Below are 10,000 nucleotides of genomic sequence, written 5' to 3'. Positions count from 1 at the left end.
AAACAAAAACATAAATCAAGTTTTAGAAACCGAAACCGTCATCGTCGATCAAGCAGTTGGCTCGAGGTAGCTTCAATCGATCGGATTAGCCTTCCTTAACATTTTGTGGGAGCGGCGCCGTGAGATAATAGTGAGCTATCACGTTGCCCGATCGACGTTAAACATCTGGTCGGCGTCTCCTCTTGGCTTACGTCCGTCGTTTCAGAACGATCGCAGATTATGTGAGCATTTGGTTAGACGATTATGACCGGAACCCTATATGGATGCGATCGTTTAGACCGATTATCCGGGTACCTAGAACGCACGTAGAGTTTTGTGGTTGGGCGAAGTTTCGTGATGTGCACGGAACGAGGAGCCGGCCGCTGGCTTTGCGTTCGTGTGGTTGGGCGAAGTTTCGTGATGTTTACGAGATGAGGAGCCGGCCGCCTATGTCGGCGTTTGTGGTTGGGCGAAGTTCCTTGACGGAACGAGGAGCCGGCTGCTTATGCTGACGTTCGTGGTTGGGCGAAGTCTTGTGATATCCTCGAAACGAGGAGCCGGCCGCACGTGTGTGCAGCCTTCGTTGTAGGTCCATGTTTAGAGATGCTCACGAAATGAGGAGCCGGCCGCTTATGTCGGCGTTTGTGGTTGGGCGAAGTTCCTTGATGGAACGAGGAGCCGGCTGCTTATGCTGACGTTCGTAGTTGGGCGAAGTCTCGTGATGTGCTCGGAATAAGGATTCGAAGCGCTTGGATTGCCGCGTTCGTGGCTGGGCGAAGTTTCGTGTTTGGCACGGAACGAGGAGCCGGCTGCAGGTTTTAAAGATTCTCGCCCGAAATCGATCAGTCGTTACCGTTGTCTACGGACTTCGGTAGGACGATCTATTCCAGGGACGAAGACGTCGACGTTGTGCGACGCCCGTTACATTAGCGTTTTTATGCTCTTTCGGGATTGTCTGCGACGTTTGTCTCCGTCCGAATTTTTTACGATAATTGTCACTAGATTAGTACGCAAACTAGTTGAACCGAAGATTTTGCGCCGATCGACTGACGTATTGACCCTTCAGTGGGTCGTCTCAGTCATTGGAATGTCATTCTCGAGGAGGTTCGCAGTTGGCGTCTCGTATTTCGAGGGAAAGTCCATTGCGACTAGTACCGAGAAATCGAACATAAAAGATTACCCTGAACGGTGGATCACTTGGCTCGTGGGTCGATGAAGAACGCAGCTAATTGCGCGTCAACATGCGAACTGCAGGACACATGAACATCGACATTTCGAACGCACATTGCGGTCCTCGGACACTGTCCTCGGACCACTCCTGACTGAGGGTCGGTTCCATTACAAAGACTGCCCGGCCAGACGTTATGGCTTGACGAAGTGACGACGTAAAGGTCGTCTAACGTTGATCCTGTACCGAAGGTCATTTGGGCGAGTTGGACGGTTTGCCGCGTGACGATCAACGTTCTGTCGTTTCGACGCCTCGTGTGTTGGAATGATGAGGAGTTGTTTTCGTAACGCGCCGTCTTGAATTGCGAAAGCATATATTGTGGTGTCGTGGTATTGCTCGATCTGCGCCCATGACTGTAGACATGCGATCGTCGTGTCCGAGAAATCTGAACGACGTCCGATCGCTTTAATGTGCCAGTTGTCGCGCGTTGCGGATGAGCTTTCATGAGCGCACCCCCGAAACACCGAAGCACTTTGCTTGGATTCGCATGATCCGCCATACGGAGCAGGAGATAATAGACGCCTTTGAGTAGGCTAACTCCCTCGCGTAAGGTACGTGATTTTATGAGCCGCCAAAGGTTAGTTTCGGAACGTTTCGATGATTTGAACATACGACCTCAGGACAGGTGAGACTACCCGCTGAATTTAAGCATATTATTAAGCGGAGGAAAAGAAACTAACTAGGATTCCCTTAGTAGCGGCGAGCGAACAGGGATTAGCCCAGCACTGAATCCCGCGATCGTAACCGGTCGCCGGGAGATGTGGTGTTTGGAAGGATCCATTATCTGGCGAGTTCGCGGCGCGTTCAAGTCCATCTTGAATGGGGCCATCGCCCATAGAGGGTGCCAGGCCCGTAGCGACCGCTGCGGCTTGCTAGAGGATCTCTTCTTAGAGTCGGGTTGCTTGAGAGTGCAGCCCTAAGTGGGTGGTAAACTCCATCTAAGGCTAAATATAACCACGAGACCGATAGCGAACAAGTACAGTGAGGGAAAGTTGAAAAGAACTTTGAAGAGAGAGTTCAAGAGTACGTGAAACCGTTCAGGGGTAAACCTGAGAAACCCGAAAGGTCGAATGGGGAGATTCATTCGCGCCTGTTGTTGGGATTTACTGACTGTGGAAACGGCGACGTTCGCGTTGGCTGTTCCCTTCGGTTCATCTCCGGCTTCGGACGCGTGCACTTCTCCCCTAGTAGGTCGTCGCGATCCGTTGGGTGCTGTTCTACGGTCTCGAGTGTAGCCCGTGAGCTCGGATTTTCCGATGTTTACGGACACTGGGTTTCCGAACAGCTCGCTCGACGGTTTACTGATGGCGGGAGGCCGCGACTTAGTTCGCGTCCGGCCCGTGGCAAGTATGTGAATTGTGATGGCGATCGGACCTAGTGCCGATTCCGTCCGTTTGCGACTGTTCGCCGCGGTGTTCTTGGACAGACCTCTTGAAACGCCGATCAGCGACGCTATTGCTTTGGGTACTTTCAGGACCCGTCTTGAAACACGGACCAAGGAGTCTAGCGTGTGCGCGAGTCATTGGGAATCACTAAACCTAAAGGCGCAATGAAAGTAACGGTTCACTTTATGTGAACTAAGGGAAGATGGTCGGTCTCCATGACTGACCCGCATTCCCGGGGCGCCTCATTCTCATTGCGAGAGGAGGCGCACCAAGAGCGTACACGCTGGGACCCGAAAGATGGTGAACTATGCCTGGTCAGGACGAAGTCAGGGGAAACCCTGATGGAGGTCCGTAGCGATTCTGACGTGCAAATCGATCGTCGGAACTGGGTATAGGGGCGAAAGACTAATCGAACCATCTAGTAGCTGGTTCCCTCCGAAGTTTCCCTCAGGATAGCTGGCGCTCGTTGCATACGAGTCTCATCCGGTAAAGCGAATGATTAGAGGCATTGGGGTCGAAACGACCTCAACCTATTCTCAAACTTTAAATGGGTGAGATCTCCGGCTTGCTTGAATGTGAAGCCGCGAGATTTCGGATCAGAGTGCCAAGTGGGCCATTTTTGGTAAGCAGAACTGGCGCTGTGGGATGAACCAAACGCCGAGTTAAAGCGCCTAAATCGACGCTTATGGGATACCATGAAAGGCGTTGGTAACTTAAGACAGCAGGACGGTGGCCATGGAAGTCGGAATCCGCCAAGGAGTGTGTAACAACTCACCTGCCGAAGTTACTAGCCCTGAAAATGGATGGCGCTGAAGCGTCGTGCTTATACTCGGCCGTCAGTGGCATGTGCGGTCGCCCTTCGGGGCGGTCATGAAGCCCTGATGAGTAGGAGGGTCGCGGAGGTGAGCGCAGAAGGGCTGGCCGTGAGGCCGTCTGGAGCCGCCTTCGGTGCAGATCTTGGTGGTAGTAGCAAATACTCCAGCGAGGCCCTGGAGAGCTGAGGTGGAGAAGGGTTTCGTGTGAACAGCCGTTGCACACGAGTCAGTCGATCCTAAGCCCTAGGCGAAAGCCGATGTTGATGTGGCGTTGTTAATCGTGTTTATAAGTGGTGGCAGAAATGCTATGCATCTTGACGCGTGACGCACGCCCGTCGGGCGAAAGGGAATCCGGTTCCTATTCCGGAACCCGGCAGCGGAACCGAAATTAAACCGGGCCCTCGTAAGAGAGTTCGTCGGGGCAACCCAAAAGGACCCGGAGACGCCGTCGAGAGATCCGGGAAGAGTTTTCTTTTCTGCATAAGCGTTCGAGTTCCATGGAATCCTCTAGCAGGGAGATATGGTTTGGAACGCGAAGAGCACCGCATTTGCGGCGGTGTCCGGATCTTCTCCTCGGACCTTGAAAATCCGGGAGAGGGCCACGTGTAGGCGTCGCGCCGGCTCGTACCCATATCCGCAGCTGGTCTCCAAGGTAAAGAGCCTCTAGTCGATAGAATAATGTAGGTAAGGGAAGTCGGCAAATTAGATCCGTAACTTCGGGATAAGGATTGGCTCTGAGGATTGTGGCGTGTCGGGCTTGTTGGGGAAGTGGGTCACGGCTAACGTACCGGGCCTGGGCGAGGTGATGCGTTTCGCTTGCGTTACGTTTGATCCGAGCTCGGTCCCGCGTCTTGGCCTCCCGCGGAATCGTCAAGCTTCGAGACCCCGTGAGTGCTCGCAAGGGTGCTCTGGGTAATCTCTGCGGCCGTCATCTAACAATCAACTCAGAACTGGCACGGACTGGGAGAATCCGACTGTCTAATTAAAACAAAGCATTGCGATGGCCCCAGCGGGTGTTGACGCAATGTGATTTCTGCCCAGTGCTCTGAATGTCAACGTGAAGAAATTCAAAAAAGCGCGGGTAAACGGCGGGAGTAACTATGACTCTCTTAAGGAACAGGTCGGCTAACATGAATGTGTTACCGTTCCATTGGGGTAACAAGAGTGAGTTAGGAGACTTCATTGTCTCTCCCTCGGTGTTACCGGTCCATTGGGATAACAAGAGTGAGTTAGGAGACTTCATTGTCTCTCCCTCGGTGTTACCAGTCCATTGGGGTAACAAGAGTGAGTTAGGAGACTTCATTGTCTCTCCCTCGGTGTTACCGGTCCATTGGGATAACAAGAGTGAGTTAGGAGACTTCATTGTCTCTCCCTCGGTTTTACCAGTCCATTGGGGTAACAAGAGTGAGTTAGGAGACTTCATTGTCTCTCCCTCGGTGCTACCGGTCCATTGGGGTAACAGGAGTGAGTTAGGAGACTTCATTGTCTCTCCCTCGGTGTTACCGGTCCATTGGGATAACAAGAGTGAGTTAGGAGACTTCATTGTCTCTCCCTCGGTGATACCAGTCCATTGGGGTAACAAGAGTGAGTTAGGAGACTTCATTGTCTCTCCCTCGGTGTTACCGGTCCATTGGGATAACAAGAGTGAGTTAGGAGACTTCATTGTCTCTCCCTCGGTGTTACCAGTCCATTGGGATAACAAGAGTGAGTTAGGAGACTTCATTGTCTCTCCCTCGATGGTTCCCGCGATCGGTTGATCACTCGTGTTCAGTCTCCTTAAGAAGTGGTTGGTTTGCTGGGTTCGCGAACACCCCTTGATTTCCCGAAACCCGACCATGATGTGGTATATAGGTGGTAGATATGTGGTGCATATTGTCGGAATTACGAGTGAAAGATAGGCGTAGTTGCGGGGTCTGATGCGACTCATAGCCTCTCAGACCCAAGTTGTAGTATCACCTCCTATAGGTCCCGCTGGTAACACTCCTCGGAGTGGCTAAGTATACTATAGCGGGTAGCGTAATAAGGCGACGCTATCTTCCGGGAAGACTATGACTCAGTAAGTGGTGGTCAGGTGTAGCCCTGGCACACCATGAATGGGTGGATGTTCGGGCGTGCCTTCTTAGCGCGGGTTCTCTCAGAACCCGATGACAGAGATCCCTCGGACATCTCCCTGAACCGCCCAGGGGGCCTGTATATGATTCGTGGGTGCCTGTATCAACGTTGGATTTAGCTCTTTGCATTTGGTCTAGGGCATCTTCTTGTCGCTTAGAAGACAGTCCGAAAATTCGGTGTGTGAGGGTGGTCCTTCTGAGGTATATGGTGCTCAACAGTTGGTCATTGGCAAAAACTACACGCCTCTGGCGGGAAGACACTCCAACTTCATAGTACTCGCTTGTACTATGTACTAGAGACGTATCATGTATTCGGCAAAAACCTCTGGAGGGGATGGGCGTAGTTACGGAGTCTTTTAGACTCAAGAGGCATGACGCCTTAAAATTTTTTTTTTTTAAGGACCCCTTCACGTCATGCATCGGCCTATAGCGTCAAGTGTGCAGCCCACACAAATGGCCAGCTCTCTGCCTCGTAGGAGGTAGACGCTATAACATGGTAAATGAGAGGGGTATCAGAAGCTTCGGCTTCGGGTGCGTGGGGGATTGCTACCCTCACGCATCACCTGATACTAGCGTTTGATAAAGAAAATAGAAATTATCGGCCGAAAGGCCAACGCCGGGGACTTCGGAACCCTGGCCTAGTATCACCGTCGCAGACAGTGGCTTCGGCCCGCGACACTTCTGGCGGCAAGTTCGCTTGCCTGCTATGCAAAAGAGCACTACCGAGTGCAAGAGGCCTAGCAAACCATATGCGAACCCACCGATCCAAAGAGGCGTACGGAGGGAGACCTCAAGGGGAGAGGGGAGAATCTAGTCGATCTGATAGTGGAAACACAGGGGAGACTAGTGATAACCGTCAAACTGATGAGGGACCTGATGATAGACAACCTCTGGGAGAGGGAAGTTCAGCGGCCATGCAAGCCAGTGAGGAATCTAGCAATAGTAATACTCTAAGCGAGTGTGGTCGCACATATGGGGGAGTTCACCATTCTGATGAGGTGACTAGAACCGGTGAAATACCGGCTAGTGGGCCTCAAGGTATGATGAACCCAGTGACCGTTCTTTTAGGGGAGAACGGCCACAGCGAAGGCAGAGTCCACCGTTCTGGGCAGGTAACAGGAGGGCGACCTCTAGGGGAAGAGGGAAGATCTAGTCAAACCAAAAGCGGAAGCTCAGGGGAGACTGGGGACGCCCTACGAACCGGTGAGATACCTAAATGTAGGCCTCGAAGAGGGGTGGGCTCGGTGATCATTATAACCAACGAGATAATCAGACTTGGAGATTCTCTAGGGGATGATGATCACCAAAAAGATCCTGAGATTCACCGATCTGGAGAGGTAACCGGAGGGACACCTCTAGGGGAGATGGGAGAATCTGGTCGAACCGATAGCGGGAGCTTAGGGGAGACCAGTGATTTTCTTCGAACCGGTGAGGGACCCGAAGACGGTAGGCCTCTAAGTGAGGTGGGCCCAGCGAGCGCACAAACTCATGAGGGGACTAGTAATAGAGACTCTCTAAGGGAAGGTGCTTGCACTGAAAGAGGAGATGACCAAACTGATGAGGTGACCAGAGGGCGACCTCTAAGGGACGAAAGCGAGAAAACTCGAACTGGTGGCGGGGCTAGCAATGGTGCCTGCCTAGGGGAGAGTAACACTCCTTTAAGAACTCAAGAGATACCAACTGGTGGGCCCCAAGGGGAGGACCAAACTGATGAGGTGACCAGAGGGCGACCTCTAGGGGACGAAAGGGGGAAAACTCGAACCCATGGCGGGGCTAGCAATGGTGCCTACCTCGGTGAGATTAGTACTTCTTTAAGAACCGGTGAGATACCAACTGGTGGATCCCAAGGGGAGGCAAGAAATCAATCCGAAAAGGAAACTAGGGAGATGCTTCTTGGTACGGGGGGCGAAGCTAGTCAATCCGAGGACGGTCCCAATGATGGTGGTGGGAACCTAGGAGAGACTAGATCTGTTGCTTCTCATATCAGTGAAGAACCTCCTGATGACGTGCCTTTCGGGGAGACGGAAAATCCCAACTTTCAGTGTCCAAATTGCGGTAGCAGCTTTGCAACCAAGATTGGACTGGGTCAACATCGGCGTCATGTACATCCAGACATCGCCAATTCGGAAATTAAGATTGGCCGGAGAAGGAAGCCCTACTTGCAGGAGGAACTCAGGTTGGTGGCTGCAGAGGAGACATACATTCTCAACCACGATCATTGCGATCGGGGCGGGCAGAAAGTTAAATTCCTAAACATCCACCTCTCCGAACACGTTCTGCCTGATAGAACACCACAGGGGATTTCAAACATGAGGAAGTCTCAGGCCTATCGAGGCCTGTTACAGAATCTAACCGAAAGGTCTGATCAGTATCCTCAAGTAGAAGATCCTCCTCCGGTATGCCCTTCAACCAACGATCGCAGAACCTCGCCCTTTTTGGGTGCGGCTGCCGTGCTGCTAGGAACTCTCGAGGGCCCACGATATCGTGGCCAGGAGATTCTGGAGAGGATGGTCGACGTCGCGCAAAGAGGCGAAGACCCTGCAGAAATGGTCGTTGAATGGTTGAAGGCCGCAGTTACATCATACGGCAATACGGCTAAAAAACAGGCGAAGCCACACGGGGCCAAGCCAAAGCGTGCTTCGAACAGACAGCATCGAAGACGCCAGGAGTATGCCCGAGTACAAGAACTCTGTAAAAAGAATATGTCTCGGGCTGCCAAATTTGTGATTGACGGCGAGCAGAAAGGTGAAGTGCCGGATCTCAACCTAATGTATGAACATTGGGAGCCGATCCTAACAACGTCATCTGCTCCAGTCGATAATGCTCCGGTGGTGAGCGCAGTCACAAAGGAGGCTGTGGCGATCCCCATCACGGAGGAAGAGATCGCTACGAATAATACTCCTCTGAACACAGCCACAGGTATTGATGGTGTAACAACGTCTATGTGGAAGAGAGTACCTTGTAAACACCGTGCAGTGTTTTACAACCTCATACTTCACATGGGATCCTTTCCCGCAACACTCCTGACTAGCAGGACGATTTTTGTGCCCAAAAAGCACGGAGGAATGCCCGAGAACTACCGGCCGATTAGTATTACATCGGTGATTGTGCGTCAGCTACACAAAATACTGGCGCGCCGTATCTATTCTGCGGAGGTTATCGATGAGAGACAAAGGTGTTTGGAAGACGGGTGTGCGGAGAATGTGGCTATCCTAGCTGCAGTCCTCCAACATGCTCGCCAGCATCTTAAACAGATTCATCTGGTCTCCCTTGACGTCGCCAAAGCGTTTGACTCGGTAAGTCACCATGCAATACGAAAGGCAATGGTAGAGGCAGGTCTCCCGTCCTGTATAGTCGAGTACGTTGTTACCACTTACGCAAAAAGTACGACAGTCTTGGAGTGTAATGGGCAGCGGTCGGGAACGATTCAAGTGAAGAGAGGAGTGCGACAAGGCGACCCAATGTCAACTATTTTGTTTTCGTTGGTTGCCAACTCTCTCTTGCAGGCAATCCCATCCGAAGTTGGCTACGATGTAGGAGGCGATCGCATTAATGCGGTGGCTTATGCAGATGACATCGCCATTATTACCGGGACAGCCCCGGGAATGGACTTGGCAACTAGGGCTATCCAGAACGCAGCCCGAACCAGTGGCTTAACATTTAACACTAGCAAATGTACAGCTGTTTCATTAGTTCCCTCTGGAAAGGAACAAAAAATGAAAGTTCTCACCACGCCACGGTTTCGCCTGGAAAAAGACGGTCCCCTGATACCCCAGTTAGGCCCAACAGATTACTGGACGTGTTTAGGCGTGCAATTGTCTCCAGGTGGAACACGAAAGGTGAAATTCTCTCTAGAAAAAGAGTTGAAAATGATCTCAGCAGCACCACTGAAACCGCAGCAGAGACTGAAGATCCTGCGTTACTTTCTGGTACCCAGGCTATATCACTCGTTGATACTGTCTGGGTGTACGGTTGGAACGCTTAGGCTCTTGGACCTACAGCTGAGGGCTAGTGTTAGGCGCTGGTTACAGTTCCCAAAGGACGTTCCCATCGGCTATTTTCATGCTCCTTGTAAGAGTGGTGGTCTCGGTCTACCTAACTTCGAAACGCAGATACCGGGAATGATGCGGGCCAGGCTCTTGAGCCTGCGACTGTCATCGTCCGGTTCCGCGCGATCAGCTGGTTCCCTACCTTGGACTCAAAACAGGATCGCCTGGGCTGAGAAAGTCCTATCTCGATTTGGGGATAGACTTTATTCCAAGGCTAGTCGAGAGACCTATTGGTCGCAAAGATTATATTCTGCTAACGATGGAAAAGAGTTGAGGGAGAGTAGGACGTGCTTTGCCTCGACTCGGTGGATCGATACGACCTCCGGTGGTATTCCTGGGAGAGACTACATACAATACCACCGCGTACATATAAACACACTACCATCTCGTGTAAGAACCACTCGTGGACAGCCTCGTCCACCTGACGCCATTA

General features: G+C 52.0%; 1 non-coding gene and 1 pseudogene across 1 annotated transcript; both read left to right on the top strand.

Annotated features, from left to right (window-relative positions):
- Positions 1-1,156: 1,156 nt before the first annotated feature.
- Positions 1,157-1,311, top strand: LOC123686734. Its single transcript, XR_006748495.1, has one exon. It is a non-coding gene; the product is annotated as a 5.8S ribosomal RNA (ribosomal RNA).
- A 530-nt stretch (positions 1,312-1,841) lies between these two features.
- LOC123688274 lies at positions 1,842-4,633 on the top strand (annotated as a pseudogene).
- Positions 4,634-10,000: the final 5,367 nt, after the last annotated feature.

Source organism: Harmonia axyridis, chromosome X (assembly GCF_914767665.1).
Source record: "Harmonia axyridis chromosome X, icHarAxyr1.1, whole genome shotgun sequence".
Lineage (NCBI taxonomy): Eukaryota > Metazoa > Arthropoda > Insecta > Coleoptera > Coccinellidae > Harmonia > Harmonia axyridis.
Note: the sequence above shows the minus strand (reverse complement) of the source record. Positions and strands in the feature narration are given on the sequence as shown.